Source organism: Nyctereutes procyonoides, unplaced genomic scaffold (assembly GCF_905146905.1).
Source record: "Nyctereutes procyonoides isolate TBG_1078 unplaced genomic scaffold, NYPRO_anot_genome, whole genome shotgun sequence".
NCBI lineage: Eukaryota > Metazoa > Chordata > Mammalia > Carnivora > Canidae > Nyctereutes > Nyctereutes procyonoides.
The window spans coordinates 41889260-41904584 of record NW_026575020.1 but is presented as its reverse complement, the minus strand read 5'-3'; the positions used below and the strand labels follow the sequence as shown (position 1 = coordinate 41904584).

The following is a 15325-nucleotide window of genomic DNA, read 5'->3' as shown; positions in this document are numbered from 1 at the left end:
GGAGCAGAGCTGTATTACAGCTTAGTAAATGATTTAATATGGTAATTCAAAACTACATGAGCAAATGAGAACCAGAATTAATAAATTAATATAACAAAAGCTATAAATATGTGTTCTCCTATTAATCATTTTTTTTAAAGATTTTATTATTCATAGCCCGAGAGAGAGAGGGGCAGAGACACAGGCAGAGGGAGAGGGAGAAGCAGGCTCCATGCAGGGAGCCCGATATGGGACTCGATCCCCTCCTATTAATCATTTTAAAAAGACATAGAATTATGTAAAGTAACAATTATAAAAACATTAATTTGTAATATTTATAGATACAATATAATACGGGGGAATACTGCTATATTGGAATCATTTTTGTATCTTACTAGGATTAAGTTAGTATAAAACTGATTCTAATAAATATGCATGGCAAGTTCTACAGCAACTACTAAGGTGTATGTATTTGTGTGTGTATCGTTAAAGAAATGTCAACGCTGTATTAGAAAATAGTCACTAAAAATAAAGGAATGAATAAAGGATGATGAAAAAAGACGAATGGAAAATACATAAAATAAGTGCATAAAAATAAAAAGCAAAATGACATCCCTAAATTGAACTATATCAATAACAAAATGAATAGATTAAGCAACATAATAAAAAGAAAACTGTCAGTTGATTAAAAAATATATATGATCCAGCAGTATGCTTGCTGTCAGCAGGAGACACACATTAAGTTTAGATACAAACATTTAAAATAAAAAGATGGGAAAGGAGGGGCACCTGGGTGGCTCAGTGGTTGAGCATTTGCCTTGGCTCAGGTCCTGATCCTGTGGTCCTGGGATCAAGTTCCACATCAGGCTCTGTAGGGGGCCTGCTTCTCCCTCTGCCTGTGTCTCTGCCTCTCTCTCATGAATAAGTGGATAAAATCTTTAAAAAAAAATGTATCATGCAGACAATATGGGATGCAACTTAAATGTATATAGGAAATACATGATATAGGAAAGAAGGAAAATCTCAATAACCTAATCTTTCACCTTAAGACATTAGAAAAAGAAGGGGAAACTAAATGTAAAATAAGCCAAAGTAAGGGGGGAAAAAAGATTAGAGCAGAAATCGTGAAACCGAATAGAAAAATACTAGGGAAAAATCAATAAAACAAGAACCCGGTTCTTTGAAAAGATCAACAAAATTGGCACTACTTTAGATTGACCAAGAAAAGAGAATGATTACTAGAATTAGAATTGAAAGAAGGGGCAATACTGGTGAACTTAACAGTAAATTAAAAAGGATTATGAAGAGCTATTATGAAGAGTAATGTGCCCAAAAATTAGCTCATAGAAATGAATACATTTTCAGAAAAATACTAATGAGATTTAGTGTGAATAGACCCATAACAAGAGATTGAATTAGTAATAATAATAAAAAAAATACCCACAGGGACACCTGGGTAGCTCAGTATCTGCCTTTGACTCAGGTTGTGATCCCGGGTTCCTGGGATTGAGTCCCCCCATCATGCTCACTGCAAGAAACCTGCTTCTCCCTCTGCCATTCTCTGTGTGTGTCTCATGAATGAATTAAATCTTTTTTTTTTTTTTTACCCATAAAGAAAGCTCAGGTCTAGATGGCTTTGTTCCTGAATTCTACCAGATACTTACATCAGAATACCAGTTGCTTACAAATTCTCCAAAAACATAGAAAAGGAGAGAATACTTCCTTAATTTGAGGATAATAAGCTGCCAATGCCAAAATTAGACATCACAAGAAAACTACAGATCTCTTGCATGTGGACATGAAAATCTTCAACAAAATAACAACATAATTCAGCAGATTACATACCACGATCAAGTGGGATTTATCCCAAGAACATAAGTTTGGTTAAACAGGGATCCCTGGGTGGCGCAGCGGTTTGGCGCCTGCCTTTGGCCCAGGGCGCGATCCTGGAGACCCGGGATCGAATCCCACGTCGGGCTCCCGGTGCATGGAGCCTGCTTCTCCCTCTGCCTGTGTCTCTGCCTCTCTCTCTCTCTCTGTGACTATCATAAATTAAAAAAATAAATAAATAAAAAATAAATTAAGTTTGGTTTAACAATTGAAAATCTATGAATGTAATATATCGGAACTAAAAACAAAACCACCTGACCATTTTCAGTAGGCACAAGAAAATGATGAAACTCAGTACCTTTTTTTGAAAATGTAGAAAGCAAATCAACTATGAATGGAACTTCCTCAACCTGATTAACAGCATCTATGATATAAAACAGCTAAAAAATCATTCTTGCTGGTGAAAAGAGTAGATTCTTTCCCCCTAAGTTCAGACTCAAGACCTGGATGTCTTCACTTAACAGCCTCTCTTCAACATTGTTACAACCATGGCAGTTAGCCATGCAAAAATATAAAAGTTACCAGATTTACCAGATTGGAAAGAACAAAGTAAAAATACTATGTTTGCAGTTGACATGATATTATAGGGAAAACTCTAAGAAATGTTTAAAAAGGGAACCCCTGGGTGGCTCAGCGGTTTAGCACCTGCCTTTGGCCCGGGGCATGATCCTGGAGTCCGGGGATCGAGTCCCACGTTGGGCTCCCTCCATGGAGCCTGCTTCTCTCTATGTCTTTCATGAATAAATAAAATAAAAAGAAGGACTTCCTTCACTTAAAAAAAAAAAATTTAAAGAAAATTAAAGCTAATAAATTCAGCAGTATTGCAGGTTACAAGATCAAGCTACCAAAAATCAATTTTGTTTCTATACACTCACAATGAACAATCTTCAAATAACAAAAAATAATTTATGATAGCATGAAAAAATGAAATAGGGGTACCTGGGTGGCTCAGTTGGCTAGGTGTCCAACTCTTGATCTCAGCTCCTGTTTTGATCTCCGGGTCATGGATTCAAGCCCTGCGTTGGGCTCCATACTGAGTATGGGGCCTACTTAAAAACAAAGAAGAAATGAAATAGTGTTTAAAACAAAAGTGCAAATTTTATACTATGAAGTCTGCAAAATGTTGAAAGAGATCTAAATAGGTGGAAAGTCATCCAATGTTCATACATCAGAAGACATTCCTAAAATGGCATTACTCCTCAAACTGATCTACACATTTAGTGCAATCTTCATCAGAATCCTAAGTAACATATTTGTAGATGTTTGCATGCATGTCAGTTGTAAGATTCATTTTCGATGCAAGAGACCTTGAATAGGCTAAAATAATCTTGAAGAAGAGAGTTGGAAGACCAAACTTTGTAATTTCAAAACTTACTGTAGGGATCCCTGGGTGGCGCAGTGGTTTAGCGCCTGCCTTTGGCCCAGGGCACGATCCTGGAGACCCAGGATCGAATCCCACATCGGGCTCCTGGTGCATGGAGCCTGCTTTTCCCTCTGCCTCTCTCTCTCTCTGTGTGTGACTATCATAAATAAATAAATAAATAAATAAATAAATAAATAAATAAATTTAAAAAACAAAAAACAAAACTTACTCTAAAGCAGTGGTAATCAAGATTGTGGTATTGACATAAAGATAGGCATAGAGATCACTGGAACACATTTGAGAGTTGAGAATTAGAACCATGTTTCTATGGTCAGTTGATTTAGACAAGTTTACTAATCCCATTCAATTGGGAATGTGTTTTTATTCTGTTTTGTTTTTTTCAACTGTGCTGGGACAACTGAATAGCCACATTCAAAAGAATGAAGGTGTATACCCTTACCTCACACCATATACAAAAATTAGCTTAGAATGAATTAGAAACTTCATTGTAAGAGCTGGAAGTGTAAAACTCTTAGAAGTAGCAGGGATAAATTTTCATGACTTCCGATTTGGCAGTGAATTCTTTGACATCACACCAGAAGTATAAGTGACAAAGGAAAAAAGACAACCCACAGAATAAAAGCTAAACAGCCTAAATGTTTATCAACTACTAAATGGATAAATGTAGTATACAATGGGATATTATTTGGTCATAAAAAGGAATGAAGTACTGATACATGCCACAACATAGATGAACCTTGAAGATGTGCATGTTAAATAACAAGGAAGTCACAAAAGTCCACAAATTATATGGTTCCATTAATATGAAACATCTAGAATAGTCAAATCTTTAGAGCCAGAGGATTGATGAGTTGTTGCTTTAGGTCTGAAGTTACTAGGGAGAAAGGAGAGTTGATAACTAACAGGATATGGTAGTGTTTGGGGTTTTTTTTTTTTTTTTTTGAGGTAATGAAAATATTTTAAGTTGACTTGGTGTTAGTTGCATGTATCAGTGAATATACCCAATCATAGAGTGTACACTTTGCGTGAGTTGTATATGAATTATTTCTGGCCTACTTCATGGAGAATGGACAATAAAGAGACCAGATAGATAGTAAGAAGAGCAGATAGAAGGCTGTTTTAGTCATTGAAGGGAAAGATAATGTTGGCTTAGACTAGAAGGTGAATGTGCTCTGAATCAGGATAGATTTTCAAGGTAGAACTGATAGGGTAGGCAAATTAGATATGGGATTTGAGGCAAAGAAAGAGATAATGATTCCTAGGTTTTTGGCCTGAGCTATTAGGTAGGTGGTAGTGCCATTTACTAAAATGTGTTAGAGGGATTAGAAGTTGAACATACTAAATTTGAGATGACTATTACATGTCCATTTCTTGATGTCAGGTAGTTGATTGTGTGAGATTGATCCTCCGGAGCGACTGGTTGGCATCAACAGTGTAGATGGTTTTTAAAGCTGTGAGATTAGATGAGATCACCCACAGAGTGAGTGTAGAAACTGAAGAGTTGAGTGAAGAGCTGATTCTTGGAGTACTTCAACATTGAGAGATGGAGATGAAGAGAAACCAGCAGAGAAGACTGAGAAGATATAACTAGTGAGATACAAAGAAAACTAGGAGATTGGAATGCCTTGGATGAGAGATGAAGAAAGTGTTTCAAGAGAGTGGGAATAACCAGGTGTGTTAGATTTTGCTGAGAGGTTGCTTTAGATGGTGACTGAAAAATGATAGAATAGAGGCCTGGGTGATTCTTAAGAAGCATGGTTTGGTGGTTTTGTTTTTTTGTTTTCAAGAGATATGAGATTTAGCATTCATGTGGGTTGGGTAGTAAATGGTAGGTGAGGAAAAGTGATAGTGTAACAACTAAAGTTTTAAGGATTTTTGCTAAAAAGGAGGAACAGACAAATGGCATGGTAGCTAAAGAGGAATAAGATTCCTGTGAGGGATTTTATGCACTGATAGGAATTACTCAGAAAAGAGGGGGCATTACTAGTACCAGAGAAGAGCAAAGTCTTTGACTAGATTAGGGAGAGGGGTTTTCTACCTACTACCATCTACTTAACAGCTCAGGCCAAAACCTAGGAATCATTATCATTTATCTCCTTCTTTGCCTCAAATCCCATATCTAATTTGCCCACCCTATCAGTATCATGGTATCTAAGGAAATCTGATTACCAATACCCCTCTCTGTAAAACCCAAAGCCTTTTCTCTTACCCAATGTAGCTTTCAAAACCCAAGACCACTGGTCCTAAAGAACAGCAAATTCCTCCAGTATAGCCCCAGTGTTGGCTTTTACGTAGAGTTCTGGCTGTTATAATTCCTTAGATAGCATCTTGGGGGGATGATACATCCTCACTGAAAGGATAGACTTGGAAAAAGAACTTGCTTACAGTCACAGGAAGAAGGAAATTTAGCCTCAGTCGGAAATTTAGGAAATTTAGCCTTTAGTCTTGGACACAGGTTTGGAGAGGAATCTTGTTGAGAATTTTTACCCATAGGCTTGCCTTCAGGTATTTAGGGTTTGAATTTATACTACCTGAATATTCCAGGGTTGGTAATACTTGTAGGGCACCTGACAGAATCAATTGCAAAACAACTCTGGAGGGACATAGTTGCCACCCAGCCTGCATGGTATTCCCAGATTACCCTGATACTGAATATCAGACGATCCAAAATTTACAAAAGAGCAAAGAGTAGGCAAACCCCAGCAGGATCAGATCTGCCCAAACACTGCAGCATTTGAATTATTAGCTGTAACTTTAAGATAAATGATTTAAATGATTAAAGATTTAAAGAAAATTTGAAAATATTAGACATGAACAAAATTATCAAAAAAATTTAAAGATCAAGCAAGCTTAGTGAAAATGAGAGCTGGTGAAGTTAAAGGTGCAACTGATGTGTTAAGTAATAGATTAGAAATGGCTGAACAGAAAATCAAATAATACCTGCAAAATGAATCTACAGAAGTTACTCAGAAGATAGACTAGAATGGGATAAGAGTTAATTGAGATAATAGCTAAAGATTTTCTGGAAGTAATAAGGCATAAATCCTCAGCTTCAAGGAACAGAGTGTGAGTCCCAATCAGTGAAACTGCCGAATATCACAAAGAGAAGCTCTTAAGAGGCTGAATAAATAGAGATGGTTCTTGTCTTTAAGATGCTTAGAGCTTAGAGTAGGTGATAGTTGTTGAAATTCTTGTTGCAGTGGTTTGTATTGATCTTTGCTTTGTAACAAACTACCTCAGAAGTGAGTGGCTTAAAACAATTTATTATTTCTCATGATCTTATGCATTGAGTGGGTAGTTGCGCTGGTCTTGTTTTGGTTCATGTGACTTCATTGATCTGGTACATTGATTGGTGGCTAGGCTTCATTAGGATGGCTGAATCTTTTCATGTGGTCTTTCATCTTAGACTTCTTTACAGCAGCATGGTGGTCTGAGGGCAGATGTGGAAGCCATAACGCATCTTTTAGGGTTAAGGCTTAGAAATTATGTGATACCACTGCTGCCACATTTTATTGGTCAGAGCAAGTCATGGGTTTAGGGAAAAAGACTATACCTCTCAGAGGAGGAGCTGTAGAGATATTGTGGCTATATTTAATTTTCAACATTAGTAGTTAGATAAATGCATATAGAAGAGATTAATAAAGGGTGCTATAGAACTGAGGGTGAAAACCTATCTCAACTTGGGGGAGGTATCTGAGAAGCCTTCTTGGAGAAGATAATGCTCTGGTTAAGCCCTTTAAAGAAAGGGTGATGGTGTTATAAAAAACACAGGTATTTTTCCTCATAAAAATTTTGACAACAACAAAATCAGAGAACTTTTCATAAATTCAGAACATGTGTTTTCTCTACCTGACTCCTCTGGTGTAGGAATCTTACACTCTTTGCTCTTAAACAAAGATACTCTATAGATACTGGTTGGAAGTACATTGATGACCCAGTACTTCTTTGGTGGAAAGTTCAGTTACAGAATTTTTTTAAAGTTTTTAATCTTTTTCTTCTTGAAAAATTCAGTGGACATTATTTTAGTTGGAAGGAAGTTACCAAACTGTATTAAAATAGCTGGTATAGAAGTCACTCCTCAGAATTGCTTAAACTAATCTTCTAACTCAATTTCTAATATTACTTGTTTTTAGTAACAGGTGATCTTGTCCTCAAATGCAGATCTTTTATTTAGCAAAGTAACTGAACCATGAACACATAGTTTAAGTAAGGGAATCAAGGTGGTGGTGGTGGTGAGACATACAAGTAACCATGTCATCATGATAAATTAGTCAAGTGCTGGGATATAGATATGAACAGAATTATATGAGAACCTGATTGTTGCCTAGAAAAGCAAAGAGTAGGTAACAATTTAGCAAAACCATGAAGAATGATTAAGAATTACTCAAAGAAGTCAGTCTGTAATGTGTAGAAAGATCAAGAGGATTGAACAGGGTCTAGAGTTAGGAGCACTGCATACAGTAGAATTGAATGTGCTTGCTTTTCTTTTTCTCCCAAATATTTTTTGTTTTCTGTTATTATAAAAATAATGTGTGCTTGATACAGAAGATTCAGACAATAAAAAAAGTAAGTAAAACCCAGTCATAATTCTGTTATTGTACAATACAGTTATAGTTTGGCTCTGTCTTCAGTTGACTTTTTAGGATGAATTCACAAGGTACTGTTCCTTCTTTTAAAATTAGTGTTAATAATTCCTAATTGTAATTTGTTTCTCTGGTCCTTCCTTCATCCAGTAAGATAAAGAGATAGTCAGAACATCTGCAGTTTATAAATGAGGCACAAAGTAATTTAGTGATTTATCAAAGATCACAGAACAAGTATATGAGTGGATTTGAGGTTAATAACGATACTTTCCAGGATCCAAATGGGACTTCTGGTTATTTTGTGCCTTGCTTTCTGTTAAAACTCAGCTTTATGTAGATTTATATTTGTATGTATTTATACATGTTTAAATTAAAACTGAGCTTTATATACATATATGTATATGTATATATATATATGTTTCAAAGTGCCTTAGCTTTTACATTGAAGCTGTAAAATTACTCTGAACCACTGTCATTTTTATTTTCATTACGGTCTGACACAAATAGTAGGAACTGTAAATCATCAGGAATTTATAATTTTCTGATTATGGATTTTTCAAGCACACACTATCATTTCCTAAGCGTGCTTTCTTGAAGACAAAATCTACTGGAAAAAGATCCTAAACCACCTAAAGTAGCTTTGGATAACTGTCATATCAAGTGGGGCCTAGTTGGTATTGTTGCAGTAACAGGAAACAGGCGCTATAAAGTTAGGAGTGGAATTTTAACATCAGGAAATGACTGCTGGCTGTTGCCTTTGAAACATTTTGTCCCTTGTTTCTATAAATGCAGTTTTGGTCTCAAGGAAATAGACCTGCAGCCAGTTCTACCATAGAAGTTATTACTTTTATTTAATATATTTAGAAAAGACAGATATTATTCCAGTAATGGGTCTTTCACATAAATAGTAGATGTATTCTTAGTTTTCCCTGGATAATGGAAAGTGGAACAACTACTTTTTTTTTTTTTTTAAAGTTATTTGCTTTTTCAAACCTCAACTCCAGTAGGTGGATCAGAATTTATTTAGAAATAGTTAAAAGTAGGGGACACCTGGCTGGCTCAGTTGTGGAGCATGTGACTCGATATCAAGGTTGTAAGATCAAGCCCCCACATTGTAGGGGTTGGGTGTAGAAATTACTTAAAATCTTCTTTTTAAAAAAGCTGAAAATGGGGTGGGTAGGGAGATACTAATTGGATGCTTACTTAATTGACAGGTACTGTGATGTGGGAAATGAGATAATTCCTATAAAATCATACAGTGCCTGAATTACAAACAATAAATGTCCAATAATTGTTGTTATATCATTGAATCCTCATGACCTGACAGTCCTGTGAGATATTAACACCTTTATTTATTTTATTTTATTTTATTATTTTATTTTATTTTATTATTTTTTAAAGATTTTATTTATTCATGAGAGAGACACAGAGAGAGGCAGAGACACAGGCAGAGGGAGAAGCAGGTTCCTCACAGGGAGCCTGATGCGGGACTCGATCCCAGTACCCCGGGATCATGCCCGGAGCCTAAGGCAGATGCTCAACCACTGAGCCACCCAGGTTCCCCCTACACCTTCATTTTAGAGATGAGGCAGCTGTGACTTTCAGAGGTTAATTTACCCAGAAGCAGCAGAGTTAGTGTCAGAGCTGTGCCCCAAACTCCACTGTCTTATAGTGGAGAGACTACTACTGAGTACACCTTCACTTTGTACAGCTAACCCTAGGGGGTTGCTGTTTACATGGTCGGCATGTGAGTGGTGCCCCCTGGAGTTGTGCCACAAGCCAGCTCTTGTCCCCAATTTTGACTACCACCCTGCTTTATAAGCAAAGTTATGAATAAGTCATTCACCATGCAGTTTCTGTAATTGCAAATATGTATGTCCATGTTTACAATAGCTGCTAAATTGGTACTTTATTTGTTTTTTTTTCTGTCATTTCAGGACTGTTTCTTCAAGTACTTTCCCCTCCTTCTCTTAGTCTAGTTTACATGGAGATGAACACAAATCTAAATATGATCCTTGTATTATCCGTACATATCTGCTTTGCTTTTTTTATTTTTATATTTCTGCTAAATTAAGTTAGAAGTCTTTTTGTTGGACTACAAAATAAAATTGTTTTGCAGCATTCTAATTGGTCTTGCCCAGTATTTTTATTGTAAATGTTAAATCTTTAAGGACTTTTCAGAAAAATAGGAAATGATATGTTTTTGTGTTAAGTAAACAAAGCTAAAATAAAGCATTCAGATTTCATTTTTTATAACTAAACCAAAGTCTGTAGAATATCCAATATCAAAATACTACTTTAACTTATATTCTTTGCATTTATAAAATTCAAATCAATAAACATGTATTGCAGGTATATCGTGCAGAAAATGTATCTAGACCTTTGGGAATAATATAAAGAAAACTTAAGAAGCAATCTCTGCCATTTAATAATGCCCAGTCTGATTCAAGGTCTGGTTCTCTAAAACATCTATGCCCATATGACGGTAGCACTCCCTGAGGAAGGAGTAATTAAATCATATACAGCAGGGTTACAGCAGGGTTCCTCCTAGAGGAGGTAACAGAATTTAAGCTTGGTCTTAACAGAAAGGAGAAGGAGAGGATTACTTTCTAGGGAAGGGACAAGTCTATACAAAGTCTAGATGCTTGGAAGTTGATGATATGTCCTGGGGAAGTTGAGTAGTTTGATGTGACTGGTAAGAGATGGAAACATAAATTGGACAGAGTTGTGAAAAACTCGTATAGTTAGAAATTTGGGCTTTATCTTAAAAGGGAATTGAGGAAACATTGAGAGGGTTTAAAAGTAAAGCAGTGCTTGATCAGAACTAAGATTTCCAATTGTAACTTAAAGTTGGCGTGAAAGAGAAGTCACAGGGAAAAGAAGGCAGGGAAACGCATGTCTTTCTAGTAGGCTTATGTAAAATGAAATACACCATCCTGTGGTATTACCTATGCAGAAAGAGGTAGGAAAAAATGCACAATTGAGCAAGGATCAGTAGGATTTATGAGTAATGTGGGAATGAGAGGAGTGAAGGATCCTGGCTGGCTTATTCAGTACAGCATGCAACTATTGATCTTGGGGCCTTGAGTTCAAGTCTCACTTTGGAATACGAGGAGGATCAGACAGTGAGTTAAGTTTGATACACCAAGTCTGGAGTATCCGGCTGAAGATTTCTCTCCAGTAGACAGTTGAGGAAGGGTTTGTAGATATATATTAGGTATTGTTTGTGTATCTTGGCAGTAGATGAGGTAGGCATAGGAGAGTCTGTAAAATGAGATTATTGTCAAAAACAGACCCCTGGATGAATACCTTTTGTGGTGCAGATATTAAAAATGAACAGTGTGTTATCAAATTGCATCTTTTGTAGAAACCATGTTTTTTTTTAATATTTTTTAGAGCCGTTTTAGGTTCACAGCAAAATTTAGAGGAAGGTGCAGAGATTTTTTCATCCTGCTCCCACATATGCAAAGCCTTTGCCCCGATCAATATCCCGTTTCTATTTTAAGGTTATTAAGATGAAATTTATATACAGTAACATGTAGCCCTTTTAGATGTACAGTCCTATAAGCTTTAGTGAATGCAAACCCCCTTTTTTTTTTAAAGATGTTATTTATTTGAGAGAGTATGTGCATGAGTGGAGGGAGGGGCAGAGGGAGAAGCAGACTCCCCACTGAGCAGGAAGCCCCACGTGGGCCTCCACCCCAGGACCCTGAGGCCATGACCCAAGCCGAAGGTACACACTTTATCAACTGAGCCACCCGGGCACCCCTGAATGCAAACTCATATAATAACTGCCATCACCACAATTAAGATGCAGAGTATTTGTGTCACTACAAAAAGTTACTTTGTGTTTCTTTTTAGTCAATTCTCTTAATCTCCTTCCCATCCGCTGGCAACCAGTGATCTGATTTCTGCGCCTGTAGTTTGCCTTTCCCATAAGGCCATACAATTGGAACTTTATAGAATGGTGTAGCCTTTTGTGTGGCATATTTTACTTGGAATAATCCATGTTATTGTGTGTATTAATAATTTGTTCCTTTTTATTGCTGAGTAGTATTCCATTATACAGATGGTGGTTTGTTTATCCACTAAACAGTTAACAGTTATTTTCCGTTTTTGGTGATTATGAATACGGCTATAAACACAAACAAGACATATGTTTTAATTTTTCTTGGGTAAATACCTAGGACTGAGTCATATGGCAAGTGTGTATTTAACTATGAAATTTACAAAAAAAACAGCTACAGCAACTCTACCATTTTCCATTCCTGCCAGCAGTATATGAGAGTTTTTCAGTTATTACACATCTTTGCCAATCCTTGTTAGTATTGTTTTGATTTTAATTTTAGCCAATCTTATAGGTACTAAAGGCATCCTCTGGTGGTTTCAATTTCTCTAATGGCTAATTGAGTTTCTCTCATGTGCTTATTAGTTATTATCTTAATACTTTCTTTGTCTAAATGCCCATATTTATTTATTTATTTATAAAAGATTTTATTTACTTATTCATGAGAGACACACACAGAGAGAGAGAGGCAGAGACACAGGCAGAGGGAGAAGCAGGCTCCATGCAGGGAGCCTGATGTGGGACTTGATCCTACGACTCCAGGATCACGCTCTCGGCCAAAGGCAGGTGCTAAACCGCTGAGCCACCCAGGGCTTCCCAAAATGCCCATTTTTAAAATTGTGTTCCTTGTTTCCTTATTGAGTTATAGGATATTCCGGATATAAATCCCTCATCAGATACATATTCTCCAAGTCTGGCTTGTGTTTTCATTCTCTTAATGATGTCTTTTGAGGAGAAGTTTCTAGTTTTGCTAAAGCACATTTTATCATTTTTAAAAATATTTATTTCAGAGAAAGAGTGAGAGCGTGGATGTTTTGGGGGCCAAGGGAGAGGAAGAGAGAGTCTCAAGCAGACTTCTCACTGAATGCAGAGCCCGAAGCAGAGGTCATGACTGAGATCGTGACTTAGTTAAGCAGTCAGATGCTTAACTAACTGTGCTACCCAGGCATGCCTATCATTTTTATTTTCTTTTATACTAGTTTTTATGTCAAAAGAAATTTTTGTGTCCCAGGATTTTCATAGATTTTCTCCCTTGTTTTCTTTTGTTAGTTTTATAGCTTTAGGATTTACGTTTAGACCTGTGATCCATGTTGTGTTAATTTTTTATGTGAGTGAAGTATTGGCTGAGATTCATGTTTTTGCATAGGTATGAATGTCAAGTTAATTGTTCCAGCCCTGTTTTATTCCCTTTCACCGTTAAATTATCTTGCCAACTTTATTGAAACCAGTAGGCTGTATATGTGTCAAACTATTTCTGGATTCTGTTTTGTTCCATTGATCTGTATATCTACCCTTTTACTAACATTGCAGTATCTTGATTTATTTTAGAGATGATTGTGTTATCTCTTAAGAATGTTGGGCAGCCCGGGTGGCTCAGCATTTTAGCGCTGCCTTCAGCTCAGGGCATGATCCTGGAGACCTGGGATCGAGTCCCACGTCAGGCTCCCTGCATGGAGCCTGTTTCTCCCTCTCCCTGTGTCTCTGCCTCTCTCTCTCTCTCTGTCTCTCTCTCTCTGCTCATGAATAAATAAATAATATATTTTTTAAAAAAAGAATGCTGTTGGCAGCAGGGAACAGAAAACCCTACTAATAGTGGGTTTATTTTTTGTTACAAAAAGTAGCAAGGGCAGCCCGGGTGGCTCAGTGGTTTAGCACCACCTTCAGCCCAGGGCCTGATCCTGGAGACCCGGGGTCGAGTCCCACGTCCGGCTCCCTGCATGGAGCCTGCTTCTCCCTCTGCCTGTCTCTGCCTCTCTCTCTCTCTGTGTCTCTCATGAATAAATAAATAAAATCTTTTTTAAAAAAAATTTTAAAAAAGTCTAGCAATTAAGTAGTTTTTGTTTGTTTAAGCTATTCATCAGTACCAGGGGTCAACAAACTACAGTCTACTGACTTTGTCTGGCCTGCCAACTATTGTACTTTGTCTTTGACTTTGGCCTTTGTCTTTGGCTGTCTGGCCTGCCAACTATTGTACCTCACCTGTAGATGTTCTTCAAACCGCATGTGCCCAGATCCTATCTCTGAGACTGATTTACTTGTTAGGTGGAAGATGTGGGGAAGGAGGGAGGAGTACATACTTGAATTTTAACATGCTTCCTGGTAATATTGGTCTTTATGCTGTGTGGTAATGGTTATGAACAATTAACCTAACGTTGGTTTTTAGAGCATGATCCCCAGACTAGTAGTATCACCATCTCCTGGAAACTTTTTAAAAATACAAATTATCAGGTCCACACATACTTGCTGAGTTGGAATTAAGTTGGGGCTCAACAATTTATGTCTTAAAAGTTCTCCAAGTGATTTTGGTGCATGTCGAAGTTTGAGAACACTGAAAGGCATTGCTCTGTTTCCTAGACAAGCCTACGGACTGTCTTTATTTATTTATTAAGATTTTATGTATTTATTAATGAGAGACACACAGAATGAGAGAGAGGCAGAGACACAGGCAAAGGGAGAAGCAGGCTCCATGCAGAGAGCCTGACATGGGACTCGATCCTGGGACTCCAGGATCACACCCTGGGCTGAAGGCGGTGCTAAACCACTGAACTACCCGGGCTGCCTGGGACTGTCTTTAAAAAGAAAACAACAGGCACCTGAGTGGCTTGGTTGATTAAGCAGCTGCCTTCGGCTCAGGTCATGATCTCAGGGTCCTGGGATGGAGTCACCACATCAGGGTCCCTGCTTAGTGGGGAGCCTGCTTCTCTCATTCCCTCTGCTCTTCCCCCATGCTAATGCACATGGTCTTTCTCTCTCTCTCTCTCTCTCTCTCTCTCTCTCTTTTTCTCCATCTGTGGATGTCTCAAGTAAATAAAATCTTTGAAGAAAAAAGAAAAAGAAAACAACAGAGTGCCTGGCTGGCTCAGTCGATGGAACATGCAATTCTTGGTATCAAAGTAGTGAGTTTAAGCCCCATGTTGGGCATAGAGGTTACTTAATAAAAATCAAACTTTTTTTTTTTAAGATTTATTTATTTATTCATGAGAGACACAGAGAGAGAGGCTGAGACACAGGCAGAGGGAGAAGCAGGCTCCATGCAAGGAGCCCAATGTAGGACTCGAACCCAGGAATCTGGGATCACGCCCTGAGCCAAAGGCAGACGCTCAACCACTGAACCACTCAGGGGTCCCAAACAAACATTTTTTTTTTAAAAAAGAAAAATGACAAAAAAGTTAATTGGTTTAAGAATGTATATTATGGGGATCCCTGGGTGGCGCAGCGGTTTGGCGCCTGCCTTTGGCCCAGGGTGCGATCCTGGAGACCCGGGATCGAATCCCACGTTGGGCTCCCGGTGCATGGAGCCTGCTTCTCCCTCTGCCTGTGTCTCTGCCTCCCTCCCTCTCTCTCTGTGTGACTATCATAAATTAAAAAAAAAAAATTAAAAAAAAAGAATGTATATTATATCACAGACAGTAATTTTGAAAT

At 37.6% G+C, this 15325-nt stretch overlaps 1 protein-coding gene across 6 annotated transcripts in view; it reads left to right on the top strand.

The window, feature by feature from the left end:
- The window catches only part of RABGAP1 (RAB GTPase activating protein 1), a 169333-nt gene that overhangs the window by 30317 nt on the left and 123691 nt on the right, over positions 1 to 15325 (top strand). The gene's annotated exons all lie outside the window — the stretch shown is intronic.